Source organism: Apium graveolens, chromosome 11, assembly GCF_009905375.1.
Source record: "Apium graveolens cultivar Ventura chromosome 11, ASM990537v1, whole genome shotgun sequence".
Lineage (NCBI taxonomy): Eukaryota > Viridiplantae > Streptophyta > Magnoliopsida > Apiales > Apiaceae > Apium > Apium graveolens.
In genome coordinates, this window is record NC_133657.1 from 54076562 (window position 1) to 54095491 (window position 18930).

An 18930-nucleotide genomic window follows, 5' to 3' on the forward strand; every position below is an offset into this window, starting at 1 on the left:
TGCAGAGATAGAGATGCTTTTGAGAAAGAGAGAATTTAGAGCAGATAATTTGAGAATGATAAAAGAAAAGGAATGGAAATGAAATAAGCTTTTATACTATCTCAAAAATAACTGTCAAAAATAATAAAGTAAAATAAAGTAACCAATGAAAATTGCCTAAAATAGCCGTTTAAAAGTAAACTGTAAAAATTCCATCAATTATCCGTCGTGTTATGCTTACAAACTGTAAGTATACTCGATGGCTAATGTTCAGTAAATTAACGGCTAAGATTAAGACAATTCGACGGATGAGAATAAACTGTTATCCGTCGAGTTATAAAATATTCCAGAAAAATAATTGATTTTTATTTACAAGCAATATACCGACGGATGATCAAACTCGATGGATAAAGATCATTTGTCGAGATGTAAATTTTGAATTAGCCAAAATTCCATCTAGGACTGAAAAATCAATTAAATTTCTGGCTGCATAACAACCTGCAAATTATCTGAAAAGATTTAAGAATAATTAAGCATACCTAACTCACTTACCAACCTTGAGAAGGTGGATTCATCCAGTGGCTTGGTAAAAATATCTGCAAGCTGCTTTTCACTTGGAACAAAATGTAGTTCCACAGTACCATTCATTACATGTTCCCTTATGAAGTGGTACTTGATGTCTATGTACTTTGTCCTTAAATGTTGTACTAGATTTTCAGTGATGGCAATTGCACTTGTGTTATCACAGTAAATAGGAATCCTCTCAACTTGCAGACAATAGTCTAGAAATTGATTTTTCATCCACATAATCTGTTCACGGTAACTGCCAGCAGCAATATATTTAGCTTCAGCTGTAGAGGTAGAAACTGAATTTTACTTTTCACTGAACCAGGACACAAGCTTATTTCCTAGAAATTGACAGGTTTCTGTTGTACTTTTTCTATCAATTCTACAACCTGCATAATCTGCATCTGAATAACCAGTTAGATCAAAACCAGAATCTCTGGGGTACCAAATGCAAAGTTTTGGTGTTCCCTTGAGATATCTGAAAATTCTCTTAATAGCTACTAAGTGAGATTCTCTAGGATCAGCCTAAAATCTAGCATACAAACATGTAGAAAACATTATATTTGGCCTACTAGCTGTTAAGTACAGAAGTGAGCCAATTATGCCCCTATAACTTGAAATATCTACAGACTTTTTAGTAGTGTTTAATTCAAGCTTAGTTGCAGTGGTCATGGGAGTTTTTGCAGATGTGCAATCCAGTAGATCAAACTTCTTTAAAAGATCATAAATGTATTTAGTTTGACTAATGAATATACCATCACTAACTTGCTTAACTTGCAAACCAATAAAGTAAGTTAGTTCTCCCATCATACTCATTTCATCCTTATCCATCGAGTGCTACAATTTTTGACTAAGTAAAATCTACCAAGGTGTTTTGTTAATGAAATCATCAAGTACACAACATATACACAACACTTTTTTCCTGACAACTATGCCATTTTCATCCATCTTGTTTTTGAATACCCACTTGGTGTCAATTGGATTCTTTCCTTTAGGCTTGGGCACCAGCTTCCATACCTTATTCCTCTTAAATTAGTTTAGCTCCTCCTGCATAGCTAAAATCCAATCAGGATCCAACAAAGCTTCTTCTACCTTCTTTGGTTCTTCCTTTGAAAGAAAGCTGTTGTATAGACATTCTTCTTGAGTTGATCTCCTTGTTTGAACTCTAGAAGATACATCACCAATGATGAGCTCAAAGGGGTGATCTTTTGTCCATTTTCTTTGTTGAGGTAGATTAGCTCTAGATGAAGAGGCCTCATTGTTGTCTTGATGTGTGATTGAGTTTTGATTATTTGAAACTCCCCCTAAGTTAATGGATCTTTTATTTGAGAAAGGGGTGTTTTCTGTAAGTGATCTATCCTGACTCTCAGCTCCTTTTGATGACCCGACGGATGGTGAATTTTGAGTACCGACGGATGAAGCAGATTGCCTTCCGACGGATAAGGCAGATTGTCTCCCGACGGATGAAGCATTATTCAACTCGACAGATGTTGAATTTTGTGCTTCATTGGTAGTAGATTTTTCTGCATTATCCTTTGATACTTTTTCTTGATCACTTTCATCATCACTGTCATCACTAACCATCTCCACATTGTCAAATTTGAGGCTCTCATGGTAGTCTCCATCTTGCAGTCCTTCAATCTTTTTATCATCAAACACAACATGTATTGATTCCATAACAATGTTGGTTCTTAGATTGAAGACTCTATATGCTTTACCAACAGCATATCCAACAAAAATTCCTTCATCTGCTTTAGCATCAAGCTTCCCATTCTGATCAGTTTGATTTCTCAAGAAATAACATTTGCAGCCAAAGACATGAAGAAAAATTAGAGTTGGCTTCTTGTTCTTGAATAATTGATAGGGAGTCATGCATTTTGCTTGATTAATCAAAGAAATATTCTGAGTGTAGCATACAGTATTTACAGCTTCAGCCCAGAAATATGTTGGTAATTTAGACTCTTCAAGCATAGTCCTGGCAGCTTCAATAAGTGATATGTTCTTCCTTTTCACTACTCCATTTTTTTGTGGAGTTCTTGCTGCTGAAAACTCATGAAAAAATCCATTTTCTTCACAAAATGCTCTCATGGCAGAATTCTTGAACTCGGTTCCATTATCACTCCTGATTCTTTTTACTTTGAAATCAGGATGATTATTGACTTGTCTTATGTGATTGATGATGATTTCACTAGCCTCATCTTTAAACTTTAGGAAATATGTCCAAAAGAACTTTGAGAAATCATCTACAATTACTAGGTAAAATCGTTTCCTTGAAATGGACAACACATTGACTGGTCCAAACAAATCCATGTGTAGCAGTTGCAAAGGTTCTTCAATTATTGAATCAAGCTTCTTTCTAAATGATGCTTTGATCTGATTTTCTTTTTGACAGGTTCACACAATCCATCCTTAGAAAACTCCACTTGAGGTATACCTCTAACCAGTTCTTTCTTTACTAGTTCATTCATGGTCTTAAAGTTTAAATGTTATAGCTTTTTGTGCCATAACCAACTTTCATCCTGACTTGCTTTGCTGAGAAGACAAGTAATAGATTTTGCATTTGATGAGTTGAAGTCAGCTAGGTACACATTTCCTTTTCTCACACCAGTGAGAACCACTTTGTTGCTCCTCTTGTTAGTCATAACACAGGCTTCTGAATTGAAGGTTACTGAGTTGCCTTTATCACAAAGCTGGCTGATACTCAGCAAATTATGCTTGAGACCATCCACTAAGGCAACTTCCTCAATGATGACATTGTCTTTTGAAATCAAGCCATATCCCACAGTATAACCCTTGCTGTCATCTCCAAAAGTAATACTAGGGCCGGCTCTCTCCTTGAACTCTGTGAGCAGGGTAGAATCACCAGTCATGTGTCTTGAACATCCACTATCCAAGTACCATAGATTCTTTCTGTTTCCCTGCACACATCAAAATCAAATCAAGTTGATTTGGTACCCAAGTTTCCTTGGGTCCTGCCTTGTTAGCTTTTTTTTCTGTTTCTTAGGTTTGATCTCATTTGACTTGGGGATATCAGATTTATCCATAGTCATTTGAGTTGAACCTTTAAAACCATTCATTACAGCAGAATTATCATGTATATTATGATTAACAGGGAATGGCATGCTATTAGTGAACATGTTATTCCAGTAAGGTATGCTAAATGGCATTTGTGGCATACTAAATGTAGCATAATAAGGATTAGGTGCAAATGGCATATTAGCAAATTGTGCATTCATATTCTGTGTAGACATAGCATTCATAGGCATAGGAGGCATGGCATTCATGTTGGAAAAGTGAGGTGGCACAGATATGGAAGTAGGCATGGCAGATTTGCAATTAACAGATAAATGATTTACACTACCACACTTGACACAGATTTTTCTAGGATCATATTTATTAGGTGTGTAGTTATTGTGTTTGTTAATCCCTACTTTACCATTTCTATTATTTTTCCGTTTAGCCTCTGTTTTAACCTCAATCTTTTCAAGTCTGTCACTCAATTGCTTGACAGTCATATGACCAACATTAGCCTTCTTCTCCTTCTTCACTTGACTAGATTCTCCTGGAACAAAATTCTTGGAAACTGATCCATATCTCTCATTTAACTTGACAAGCTTGGCTTTACTCACAGGCTTGCTCACAGTCGACGAATGAGGATTTATGTCACTCGACGGATAACCCTTTTTGCTATCCGACAGATGACCCAAATCATCCGTCGAGTCTACATCTGTTAGCAATCCTTCCACCAAATTGGATTCCAGCTTCTCCTTGTTCTTCTTCCAGGCTGCATCACAAAAGGACTCAATCCCTTGAACTTTGGTGATTTGAGCATGAACATCTCGAGATGTTTTCCATACCTTAATCACATCATGTTCACGTTCAAGCTGCTTCTTCAAGATCTCTTCTTTCTTCAAGAACTCAGTTAATTCATCCTTAGCAATTTTGCACTCAATTCTTAATTTTTCAAATTCAATGAATTGAGACTCTAGCACATTATTCCTCTCACTCAAAAACAAATTGTTTTCTTTGATTTTAGCATTTTCTTGAGTGAGAGACTTAAGTGTAACACGCAAATGATATAATTCTGTAGACATGTCATTTATAGCATCATTACACTCAGCTTTAGATAAATGTGCAAGGTTAGTGGTGATTACCTGATTACTTGAAGAACTTGTCACTGTTTCATCAGATTTGGCCATTAGGGCTAGATTGACATAGCTGACATCCTCATCCTCATCCAGACCATCTGCAGCCCAGTCATTTTATTGTGTAATGAAAGCCCTTTCCTTTTGTTTGAGCAGCTCAAAGTATTTCTGTTTATAATCCATAGGCTCAAACTTCTTTTTGTTGGAATCTGACTTTCTACACTCACTGGAAAAGTGCCCTGCCAAGCCACATTTGAAACACTTGAATTTTGGTTTATCCACCGTGTTTCTATTTGGCTTAGTTGCTCCAAAGTTCTTCTTGAACTTGAGCTTGGCAAATCTTCTGTAAAGAAATGTTAGATGTTCATCAATATCTTCCATGTCATCTTGGCTCAAAGAATCTTCATTTTCTGCTGCCAGCCCCTTGCCCTTATTTTCACAAACCTTTGAAGTTGATTCAACAGCTTCCATCTTCATCTCCTTCTCTTTTTCTAACTCAGCAACTAGTGCAATGGATCCTCCTTTCTTCTTTCCTCTCTCCATCCTCTCATCTTGCTCTATTTCAAGCTCATAGGTTTTCAGGATGTCATATAGTCTCTCCAAAGTAAACTCCTTGTAATCTTGAGAGTTTCTCAATGAGACTGTCATAGGTTTCCATTCCTTTGGAAGAGATCTAAGGAACTTCAAATTGGAGTCTTTTATCTGATAGACCCTTCCATGCAGCTTCAGAGCATTTAGTAGTTTTTGAAACCTACTAAAGATGTCAGTGAGAGACTCATTTTCTTCACTATGAAAATGCTCATATTGCTGAATCAGTAGTTGCATCTTGTTTTCTCTAACTTGCTCAGTGCCATCACAGATAATCTGTATTATATCCCAAACATCCTTGGCAGTTTTGCAATTGATGATGTTGTCAAACATATCACCATCAACTCCATTGAACAGGATATTCATGGCCTTCTTATATTTCCTGACTTGTTCAATATCAGGATCAGACCATTCATGCCCTGGCTTGGGGACAGATGGCTCATTTCCAGTTGCAGCTCTCATTGGTACATGAGGGCCTCTTTCTATGCAATCTATATAGGCCTCATCTTGAGAAAGTAAATGAAGATGCATCTTTACCTTCCAGCGATGGTAATTATCTTTATCCGGAAATGGAATCTTGAATCCAACATCCTTCTTGTTCATCTTGTTGTTTTGTTGTGATCTTTAAACTCTTTGTTTATCAAGAGCTTGCTCTGATACCAATTGTTAGTCCCTTAACAATGCAATAAGAATTACAGAAGGGAGGTTGAATGGAATTCTTGAAACTTTTTCACAAATAAAATTGTTCTAACTTAAATATATATATCAGTGTGAATTGATTTGCAGAGTGCGGAATAATAACTTGAAATGAATCAAAACACAAGTAATTAAAAACACAAGTCTTTAAAAACTTTCTGGTGGATTTGAATGTATCCACCAGAGATATATAATATATCAAGAGAACTCTGTGTAGCAATTGGGTCACAGCTGCTTACAAATTGACAACAACTAAGATTGTAGAGAAATGCTAAGAATACAGCTTAAAAATGTTTCTCTCTTGGTTGCTTAGTTAGGTATTCTATTTGCTACTTCTTGGTTTATATATCACCAAGATTACAAAGCAATAAGACAAGATAATAAAATAAAACTATCAAGTCTAATACTATGCTACTTCATTACTCTATTCCAGCATCTTTGAATATCTTCATAATAGCATGGAAATGGCAATGCTTCTTTGTTCTCTAAAACCCAGTTGAATAGGCTTCCACATTCCATTTGAATACACTCGACGCATGTGACTTTGTTGTCACTGTCAACAGATGTTTGAATTCTTTATCCATCGGGTTCATCATCATCCGTCGAGTTCATGATCATCCGTCGGGTTGTCTTGTTGATCATCCGTCGAATGGCATTGTTATTTATCCGTCGGGTAGAAATCTGGCACTTGACTTCATTTCATTTATGCAGAATTACAAGACATCATCTATGTACAATTAATCAACCTATTCTGCATATCTAGTTAAAGTCAACATGACTTGAATACTACTTCAGAATCTAAACAATGTGTATGCATAAATGTGCTACAGACTTATTGTTACATAAGCTACTCACCCGATGGATAATAAAACATCATCCGTCGGGACTGTAATGAGTTATCCGTCGGGACTATAATCCTTATCCATCGAGTGCTACAATTTTTCACTAAGTAAAATCTACCAACGTGTTTTGTTAATGAAATCATCAAGTACACAACATATACACAACACTTTGTTCCTGACAACTATGCCATTTTCATCCATCTTGTTTTTGAATACCCACTTGGTGTCAATTGGATTCTTTTCTTTAGGCTTGGGTACTAGCTTCCATACCTTATTTCTCTCAAATTGGTTTAGCTCCTCTTGCATAGCTAAAACCCAATCAGGATCCAACATAGCTTCTTCTACCTTTTTAGGCTCTTCCTTAGATGGAAAGCTGCTATACAGACATTCCTCTTGAGTTGCTTTCCATGTTTGCACTCTTGAGGATACATCACCAATGATCAGTTCAAATGGGTGATCCCTAGTCCATTTTCTCTGTTGGGGTAGATTAGCTCTAGATGAAGAGGCCTCATTGTTGTCTTGATGTGTGACTGAGTTTTGATTAGAAGAAACTCCCCCTGAGTTTGAGGATCTTTGATTTAAAGAGGGAGTTCTTTCTGTAAGTGATCTGTTTTGACTCTCTGCTTCTCGACGGATGATGCACTTTATATCCTGATGGATGAAGTTGATTGTCTTCTGACGGATGATGCATTATGTATCTTGACTGATGCTGAATTTTGTGCATCATTGGAGATAGCCTTTTCTGCATTATCCTTAGCCACTATTTCTTGATCACTATCATCATCACTGTCATCAAACACAATATGTACAGATTCCATGACAATGTTTTTTCTAAGATTGTAGACTCTGAATGCTTTTCCAACAGCATATCCAACAAAAATTCCTTCATCTGCTTTAGCATCAAACTTTCCATGCTGTTCAGTTTGATTACTTAGAATGTACCATTTGCATCCAAAGACATGAAGAAAATTTAGAGTTGGCTTCCTATTCTTGAACAATTGGTAGGGTGTCATGCATCTTGCTTGATTGACCAAGGAAATATTCTGAGTGTAGCATGCAGTATTCACAGCTTCATCCCAAAAATATGTTGTTAACTTTGATTCTTCTAGCATTGTCCTTGCAGCTTCAATAAGAGATCTGTTTTTCCTTTCCACCACTCCATTTTGTTGTGGAGGTCTAGCTGCAGAAAACACATGCATGATACCATTCTCTTCACAAAATGATCTCATCACAGAATTCTTGAACTCAGTTCCATTGTCACTCCTGATTCTTCTAACTTTGAAATCAGGATGATTGTTGACTTGCCTTATGTAATTGATGATGATTTCACTAGCTTCATCTTTGGATTTTAGACAATATATCCAAGAGAACTTTGAGAAATCATCTACAATTACTAGGAAATATCTTTTCCTAGAGCTGGACAATACATTGACTGGTCCAAATAAATCCATGTACAACAATTGCAAAGGTTCTTCAATTTTTGATTCAAGCTTCCTTTTGAATGATGTTTTAATCTTCTTTCCTTTCTGGCAGGCATCACACAATCCATCCTTTGAAAACTCCACTTGAGGAATACCCCTAACCAATTCTTTCTTGACTAGCTCATTCATGGTCTTGAAGTTTATATGGGACAGCTTCTTGTGCCATAGCCAACTTTCATCTTGACTTGCTTTACTGAGAAAACAAGTTACAGATTCTGCATGTGTTGAGTTGAAGTCAGCTAGATACACATTGTCTTTTTTCACTCCAGTGAGAACCACTTTGTTTCTTTTCTTGTTAGTCACAACACAGGTTTCTGCATCAAAAGTAACTAAGTTGCCCCTATCACAAAGCTGGCTGATACTCAATAGATTGTGCTTAAGATCATCCACTAGGGCAACTTCCTCAATGATGATATTATCCTTTGAAATCAAACCATATCCCACAGTATAACCCTTGTTGTCATCTCCAAAAGTAATACTTGGGCCAACTCTTTCCTTGAACTCAGTGAGCAGGGTAGAATCTCCAGTCATGTGCCTTGAGCAACCACTATCCAGATACCAAAGATTCTTTCTATTTCCCTGCACACATCAAAATCAAGTTAATTTTGGTACCCAAGTTTTCTTGGGTCCTACCTTGTTAGCCTTTTACTTTGGTTTCTTAGGTTTGACCTCATTTGACTTGGGTATTTCAGATTCATCCTTTTTCATTTGAGTTGGACCTTTGAAACCATTCATTATTGCAGAATTATCATGCACATATTAGTTAACATGAAAGGGCATACTTTGTGCAAACATGTTATTCCAGTAAGGCATGCTAAATGGCATTTGTGGCATACTAAATGCAGCATAATATGGATTTTGTGCAAATGGCATGTTAGCATACTGTGCATTCAAATTGTGTGCAGACATAACATTGACAGGCATTGTAGGCATGCTGGGAAATGAAAGAGGTGCAGGCATAGGAGTAGGCATAGCGAGTTTGCCATTAACAGATAAATGATTAATACTACCACACTTAACACAGATTTTTCTAGGTGCATATTTATCAGGTGTGTAATTGTTATGTTTGTTAATTCCTATTTTCCCATTTCTATTATTTTTCCTTTTTGACTATGCCTTCACTTCAATTTTCTCCAGTTTGTCATTCAATTGCTTGATAGACAGATGACCTACATTGATTCTTTTGTTCTGATCCACTTGACTTGTTTCTCCTGGAACAAAGTTCTTAGAAACTGGTCCATATTTTTCATTCAACTTAGCTAGCTTAGCTTTGCTAACTGGTTTGCTCACACTCAACGGATGTGGCCCATTATCTTTTGACGGATAATCCTTTTGATTATTCGACGGATAATTTTCATCATCCGTCGAGTCCACATCTGTCGAGAGTCCTTCAACCAGATTAGAATCTAGCTTCTCCTTGTTCTTTTTCCAGACTGCATCACTGTTGAGTGGCATTTATGACACTTTATAATGCTCTATTAAGCTTTGAAATGATGCATTTGTACTCAAGTTGTTGGTGTTTTAATGTGTTTTCCAGTGTTTTTGCATTTCAGGCATTATTCTAAGAATCAGGTGAATTAGCTTTATTTTGGTGCTAATATGGTGTTAGGATGGTATCCAAAGAATAAATCTTGGGAAGCCAACTTAATTACAGCAGGAATTAAAGAAAATCAGAAGTTTTTCCAGAAGCACGGCGCGCCCACGCTGGTCTAGCGCACGGCCGCGCCAATTTGTCAGAAAGCCAGCTCGCCCGCACTGATGAAGCGCGCGGCCGTGCCAGGTTGGGATCACAGAATCCTGATTCTAATCGACTTACAACTGGAGGACTTCTATCTTGCATGGGCTGCTATATATACTCAAATAAAGGACGTTTTCAAGAGAGAGACGCATCAGAGCACAAGGAGAGCCGTATGAAGACCATGTTAGCACGATTCAACGAAGACGAAGAAGATCTTGTTTTTACTTGTGAATCTTTGTTCTAAGGTGTAAATTGGATGCTAGTTTTCTTATTTGTGAACCTTACTCTTATTTCATACTTGGTTTTTTTATTTATTCAGTATAAAGACTATGTTTATTATACCATGCTTTCATCGAAACCCACGTTGATGATGAGTCTGATTATGGGTTAATCGTTATCGTGGGGTTCTAGTGAATTTACTTATGGATTTCTTTAGTTAAATTATTTCGATGCCTTAATGTGTGGTGATTGTATGATAATCTAGTATTGGTTGTGCTAATTCATCTTATGTGAGTCGCGAACTTATTAGATAGCGTGTTAATGTTTAATGAAGTGACAGTGAATTTAAGGATTTAGAACTTACCATGCTAGCATAGGTTCATGTGTTATTGTTATGCATGATTCGTAGGTAATTTTAACCATCTTATTTGCCCTATGTAATCATGATAGATAACTTGTACTTTAAACCTTTATGTTGTCAAATTCTATAGACATATAGGGTCTCAATATAATTGGTGTCTATTCAGCTTCTATCTCTTTTGTGGATGTCTGGTTGTATGTTATTTGTGCAATGAAAGTTGGCGTTTAGCAGTTTCGTGTTATCTGATTAGTGTCATCACCATTGCATGTTAAGAACAATAAGGCTATTGAATGAAGTATTTAATGAAGTTAGAATCTCATGTTTGTCTCATATAATATACAACTCTCTTTACTCTCTTAGTTATAATTGTTAGTTTAATTCGTAGTTATAATTAACCTCAAATTTGTTATCATCTTAGCATTGGATAATAACCATATCATTGGTGCATAAGTGCATAAATTACATAGTTAACCAAGCCAGTCTTTGTGGGAACGAACTAGAAACAATTATATATTACTTGTGAACGCGTATACTTCCGTGAATTATTAGCGCGTGTTTAGCCCTAATAATCACGAAAAGATTCTATTCCTTGAACTTTAGTAAGTTGAGCATGGACATCTCTAGATGATTTCCATGCCTTAATTACTTCATGTTCTCGTTCAAGTTGCTTTCTTAAAATCTCCTATTTCTTTAAGGATTCAGTTAGTTCATCTTTAGCAATCTTGTATTCTATTTTCAATTTTTCAAACTCAACAAATTGAGTCTCTGGCACATTGTTTCTTTCACTTAAAAACACATTATTCTCTTTAATTTTATTATTTTCTTTACTGAGAGACTTGAGTGTAACACGCAGGTGATATAACTCAGTAAACATGTCATTTATGGTATCATTACACTCAGCTTTAGATAAATGAGTTAGGTTAGTAGTGATTACCTGATTGCTTGATAAACTTGTCTCTGTTTCATCTGATTTGGCCATAAGTGCTAGATTGACATAGCTTGTATCTTCTTCCTCTTCCAATCCATCTGCAGCCCAGTCATTTTCTTGTGTAATGAAAGCCCTTTCCTTTTACTTGAGCAACTCAAAGTATTTCTGCTTATAATCAACAGGCTCAAACTTCTTTTTACCAGAATCAGGCTTTCTGCACTCACTAGCAAAATGACCTGCCAAGCCACACTTGAAACATTTGAACTTAGACTTATCAACCATGTTTCTGTTTGACTTGGTTGCTCCAAAATTCTTCTTGAATTTGAGCTTGGCAAATCTCCTGGATAGAAAAGCAAGATGCTCATATATGTCATCCATGTCATCTTGGCCCAGATGGTCTTCATGTTCAGCTACTAGCCATTTTCCCTTGCCTTCACAAACTCTAGGGTTTGGTGCAGAATCAACAGCTTCAACCTTTATCTCCTTCTCTTTTTCTTGCTCAGCAACCAATGCAATGGATCCTTCTTTCTTTCTTTCTTTCTCTCTCCATCTTCTCATCTTGCTCTATTTCAAGCTTATAGGTTTTTAGGATACCATACAATCTATCCAAGGTGAATTCCTTGTAATCTTGGGAATTTCTCAATGAGACTGTCATAGGTTTCCATTCCTTTGGCAGAGATCTAAGGAATTTGAGGTTTGAGTCTTTTATTTGATAGACCCTTCCATGGAATTTTAGAGCATTCAGTAGTTTTTGGAATCTACGGAAATATCAGTGAGTGACTAACTTTATTCACTGTGAAAATGCTCATATTGTTGAATTAAGAGTTGCATCTTGTTCTCACTTGCTTGCTCAGTTCCATCACATATAACTTGGATTGTATCCCAAACATCCTTAGCAGTCTTGCAGTTTATGATGTTGTCAAACATGTCACTGTCAACACCATTAAACAGGATGTTCATGGCTTTTTTTATCCTTTTGAACTTGTTCTTTGTCTGGATCTGACCATTCTGCTTGTGGTTTTGGGACTGATGCTTCATTTCCTGTAGCAGCTCTCATAGGGACATATGGACCTTTTTCAATGTAGTCCACATATGCTTCATCTTGAGACAGGAGATGCAGGTGCATCTTCACCTTCCAATGGTGATAGTTCTCTTTGTCCATAAATGAAATCTTTACTCCAACATCTTTTCTGTTCATCTTGTTAATTGTGGTGATCTTTACACTCCTTGTACTTCAAGAGCTTGCTCTGATACCAATTATTATTCCCAAACAATGTAACAAGAATTACAAAAGGGGGTTGAATGTAATTCTGGTTTCTTTTTCTGATTTTAAAAGTGTTCTCACTAAATAATATAACTGTGTGGATTTTTCTGTAATGCAGAATGTAAAAATAAAACACAAAGAAATAAAACACAAGGTTTTAAAACTTTCTGGTGGATTTGAACTTATCCACCAGATATATATATATATATATATATATATATATATATATATATATATATATATATATATATATATATAAAGATGAGAACTCTGTGATGCTTGAATAGCACACAGCTGCTTACAAGTGAACTTGCAGAATTATAAAGAGATGCTAAACAAATACAGCTTTTTCTGTCTCTCTGAAAATAATTCTAGCTCTCTTAGTTATTTGTTCTACTTGCTACACTTGGTTTATATACTACCAAGTTGCATTATAAAAATACAAACAAGTAAATCAAAATTATTTCTAGTCTGATTTCATGCTGCTTCATTACACTATCCAGCATCTTTGAATATCTTCATATTTGCATGGAAATGGTAATGCTTCTTTGTTCTCTAAATCCTACAATTAGGCTGCCACATTCCTTTTGCAAACACTCGACGCATGTGACTGTGTTGTCACTGTCAACATCTATTTTGAATTTGATCATCCGTCGGGACTATGATGGTCATCCGTTGGTTTCCTTGTTGATCATCTGTCGGGAGCCTTTGTAGATCATCCGTCGGGAGCCTTTCTGCCACTTGACTCTATTTCACTTATACAGAATTACAAGACATCTTATATTTACAATTAGTCACCCTATTCTGTATATTAAACTAGTAGTCAACATGACTTAAAGAATCCTACAGAATCTACTCAACTAATACATTGTTGTTTGCAGATATGCGCTACAAGACTTATTATTACATAAGCTACACTCTTGATGGATGTTCAGATGTCATCCTTCGGGACTATAAAGTTCATCCGTCGGGACTATTGTAGAACATCCGTCGAGAGCTACAATACACTAAGTTAAATCTACTAAGGTATTTTGTTCAACTTATCATCAAGTTCACAACATATTCCTAACACGCATTTAATAAAAATACTTTCGAGACCTATTTCTTTTGCATAGTAAGGTCATTTGATTTGTGAATCATTTTGAGTCGGTACCTAATCGATAAACACTGTTATTGACCTGATTTTAATTCTAAACGTACTGAGATCTATGTTTTGACAATGTGACTTATGTGTTACGTGAATTATGTGATTAGATGTTATATGAATACCATGATTACGGGTTATGTGATATGCATGCTATCTGTTTACAGTTTTAAAATTCCATGATTAGTTATAAATGACCGGGTAGATGTCAAGACATATAGTTACGTCGATTGAGTTTGGTTCTGTCAATTAAGATAGTCCTTTTGTTTATAGAATCGAGTAGCAAGGAGTGCAGTCAAGTGTTAGACGGAGTTGATAGGCAGCAGTTATAAGCCAGGGTTATAGTGAAAGCTTATCAAGCATACTAGGCAAGTATCCATATCTTCACTTATCGTTTAAGTGATGTTTGTTTTGAATCCTAGATTGTAAGTTTCATTTATTATTCTAATTTCAGAATAGTTTAATAGTTTTCTTATCAGATTGTTTAATCATAATCATGCAAGTACTTTTTCCCCTATTCTAAGTTCAAAATAGTTAAATATTTTTATATTTCGCTGAAATTACTCTATACAGTATAACTGTGAGATGAGATAGCGAGTAACTAATTATTCTAGTTACTTCGCCATCAGTTCCTGAGCTAACTCTGAATAGTAAGAAATGGGGAGTTATGTTGTTAAGGATGTCGTTTGATTCGACTCCTTTGATTAAAAATGTTTTATGGATTGGATGAATGTGTAAGTGACCGGGGCGGACGGTCCAGCGGAGGGCTAAGTATTATATGAAATATTATAATACAACTTGTGCCATAGGCAGATATATTACCTTTTTATTTGAGTACTCGAGTTTTGGGACATGTTTCTACGAATCATGATCCAAAGCTATCACACGGGCTAATCAGCATGTGATAGTACGTCCGTCGGTGAAAGATTCCAATCCAAAAATTATCGTTTATTGTTTATAGCTTGTTTAGCTTCTATTGTTGATCAAATATCACTGTTTATACCCGGTTACTCAGTTATTATCAAAATGTGATTTATTATTTCAAGCATACACTTTTTACTGCTTGCTGAGCATTTCTTTCGCTCATACTTGTTTATTATTCTGATTCTTTCATCTAGGCTAGAGCATGCCTGAGTTCCAGGTTTGATCAGAAGTCGAGTGCTTGTAAATAGCTTGGTGTGTCTTCCAGGTAGACAGTTTGGGACGTTTGAATAGTCTGGAGGTTTGTAATAAAATTTGAATAGTTTGTAAAACTAAATAGACCTATGGCTTGTAATAACAATTGGTTTGTATTAGTGTCTGTTTCATACTATAACCTATGATCGATCCAGTTGCATGCAAGGGGTCATATTTATTATTTTATTCCGTTGTGCCTATTTTAGTTTTGTTTATCGTAGAGTGACCCCCAAATCTAGACCCCAGGTTTGGAGGGCGTCACAGTACCTATCAATGACGGCTGTTTGCATTTAGATTTATCAATTTTCTCCCTCTTTTTGGCATCATCACCAAGCAGTAGAGAAATAATCAGCTCCATTGAATTATGTACTTCAGTAAGTTGATCAGACATTTGAGCTTGATGAGCTTTCAATCTAGCTTGAATGGCTTCAATTGCAGTTTTTCGGGCAACTATTGGTGAATTTTGCTTCTGAATTTCCTGATGAGTAGTCAGTTTTGAAGCAATCGATGATTCTTTAATCTGATTGATTTGAGTAGTAGTTGCTTCATGAGCTGTGTGTAAGGATCTGATAACTAAAGTTGATGCTTTCAGATGATTCAGCATATCAGGATTTGTAATCTTTTGTTCTGCTGTTTCCAGATGTTCAACTGCCTGTGTTATGGAAATAGGATACATATTATCTTTCCAATGAGCATTCCAGAGATTATCATAATAATCTTGCTTCTTCTTAGCATCTAACTCTTTTATTTTCTATTGTCTCACATGCATATGCATATCTTCAGTAATAAAAGATCATTCTCAGGATCTAACATAGCATTAGATACATGAGTTTCTTTACCATCATTAGATTCTTCAATAGCAGCGGGATCTTGCACTAATTTCTGACCTTTATTGTCAGCTTCAGTATGCAGAATAGAATGAGAAATTGATCCAGTGGCTTCAGAAGCTTCAACACCTTCAGCATTTATCTCCACATCTTCAAGTATTGTAGATAAATGAATTGGAGCTTCAATAATAACTTCCAGAACTTCAATTCCTGTAACATGCTGTGGTGATTCTGAAATGGATAAATCTTTATGAATGGATTGTTGTGCTACTACATCTTCAGCAACAACAGGGATTTCTTCATGTGATGGAAAAGTAAAATGAATGGACTGTTTTTAACAAAAACAGGGATTATCTCATGTGGTGGAATAGTAGAATGTATGGATTGCAAGAAAGTATCAGTACTTAGACTTGCAGGGAGATTAATATCCTTTGATATATTAGAGTTTTCCTGAGATTCAACAGACTGATGTTCAGCATCTGTTCCTTTAGTACTCTGAGCATCTGCAAACATATAGCAAATAAAACTTAATCTCTTAATTCTTTTATAGTAGTCTCACTACTCTTCATACCACACATCTCATGACTTTCAATAGTCTGAGCTTCCTCACAAGGATTACTAAATCCTATCTCTCATCTAACTTTTCTTTTTCCAGGAAGGATCTTGCCTCTCTTATATTCTGTTTTTCTCTCAATCTTTTCACACATCTCACAGTAAAAGGCTCAGAAAGATTGTCCTACAAAAATAAGAGGTGGTTAAAGAAGGGTGATTTGTGATCATACAGCTAGAGGTAGTCCTTAATTAAGGTCTAGATGTAATCATTTCAACATGATTTATATCATGAAAAGTAAACTATAAATGTTGAAAGAACTAAATTAGTATTTAAAATAAATGCCGAAAAAACTAAATCAGTATTTAAAATAAATGTTGATAAAATAACACTAGTATTTATAACTTGTGAATTCATAATTAGGCTCAGAGTAGAAACTGTTGTTATGACAGTTGTTTTTCATCAATAATGAGAACCTCCATTTCGAATTGGAGAGGATTTGATCAGGTTACTGTCATGTGTCATGATCTCAAACCTTTGTTCTTCCTGCAAAGAACTAACATTTGAATGTGTTTAATGAAAGTTATCACATAGTCTTTAGTAAAAATTGATAAAACCTATTTGTCTCTGTTAGTATCATCAAGATCTACCTCAGCAAGTAGTCTATAACCAACTAAATGGAACATAATTCAAGAATTAGGACAATTTCAATAAAAAATAAATCATGTATCTAATATAAATACAAACTCTATGAATTATTATCCAATTTAATTTCTAATTACACACAATTTATTTCTTACCTTTTTTATAGGGAACCAAAAACTTTCAAAATTAATTTTAGTAATTCATATTATAATATAGCAATATAATTAATAAATCAAGAGAAAACTAGAAAAACAATATTAAGAAAAACAATAGGAAATCATCCGGGTACACTACTTTTATTCAAGACTCCATTTTCCTATATGCTCTGCACCCGCTCAACGAAGTGACCTATAGGATGTAGTAGAAAAAATCTTTTAAAATTTTAACTAACTAAATTTTGAATTCTTCAATAATATAATACATATAAAATAATACTTAAATATTTTAACTTCATTAATCTCAATAATAATATTTTAACTTCATTAATCTCAATAATATATAATTATTATTTTTCATAATTTATTTTTATAAAATATTAAAATAATAAAATTACAAATGTGATTATCAATCCGTGTATCACAAGGATTATAGGTTAATACGATAATATTATAAGCGAAACATGGTTTCGTTTGTTCGGTTGATTAACAACTTCCAAAACAAAGTTTAAACAAATATAATATATTTAAAAAATAAATCTTGTATCTAATATAACTACAAACTCTACAAATTATTATCCAACTTAAATTCTCATCACACTTAATTTCTTTTTTACCTTTTTTGCAGGGAACAAAACACTTTCAAAATTAATTTTAGTAATTTAAATTATAAATATAATAAAAAAATTAATAAATCAAAAAAAATTAAAAAACACAATATTGAGAAAAATAATACCAAATCATCTACATACAAGACTCCCACTTTTCTACATGCCTCTGCACCCGCGCAGCAAAGCAAGCTGTTTTTAAAATTTTAACTATCTAATTTGAACCCTTCAATAATATAATTCATCAAAAATAATACGTAAATATTTTAAGTTATTAATCTCAATAATATATAATTATTGTCTTTTATAATTTATTTTTATGCAATAATAAAATTATTAGATTATAAATATTATAATTAACTCGTGCATCGTTAAAAAAATAATACTAATTATGCTATTATAAGCGAATTATGATTTCGTTTGATCGTTTGATTAACACCCTCCCAAAAAGTTTGTTAACGTTTTTTAAAACAAAATTTAAACAAATATAATTTATTAAAAAAATAAATGATGTATCTAATATATTTACAAATTTTATGAATTATTATCTATCTTAATTTCTAATCAGACTCAACTTGTTTCTTAACTCTTTTGCAGGGAACCATACAAAATTAATTTTAGTAATTTAAATTATAATATAAAAAGATAATTAATAAATCAAGAAAATATAAAATAATAATTCTTTTAAAAAATAATGTTAATACTATTATAAGTGAAATATGATGATTTCATTTGGTCGGTTTGTGAACATCTTCCTCAAAAGTATGTGAAACACTTTTCAAAATAAAATTAATAAATCAAGAATAAATTAGAAAAACAATATTTTAAGACAAAAGACAATACCAAATTATCCAAAACTCCACTCAACGAAGCTAAGTAGGCGGATATTTTAAGACTTTAACTATCAAAATTTTGAATCTTTTAATAATATGAGACATATAAAATAATAATAAGTAAATATTTTAACTTTATTAATCTCAATTATATATAATTATTATTTTTATAATTTATTTATAT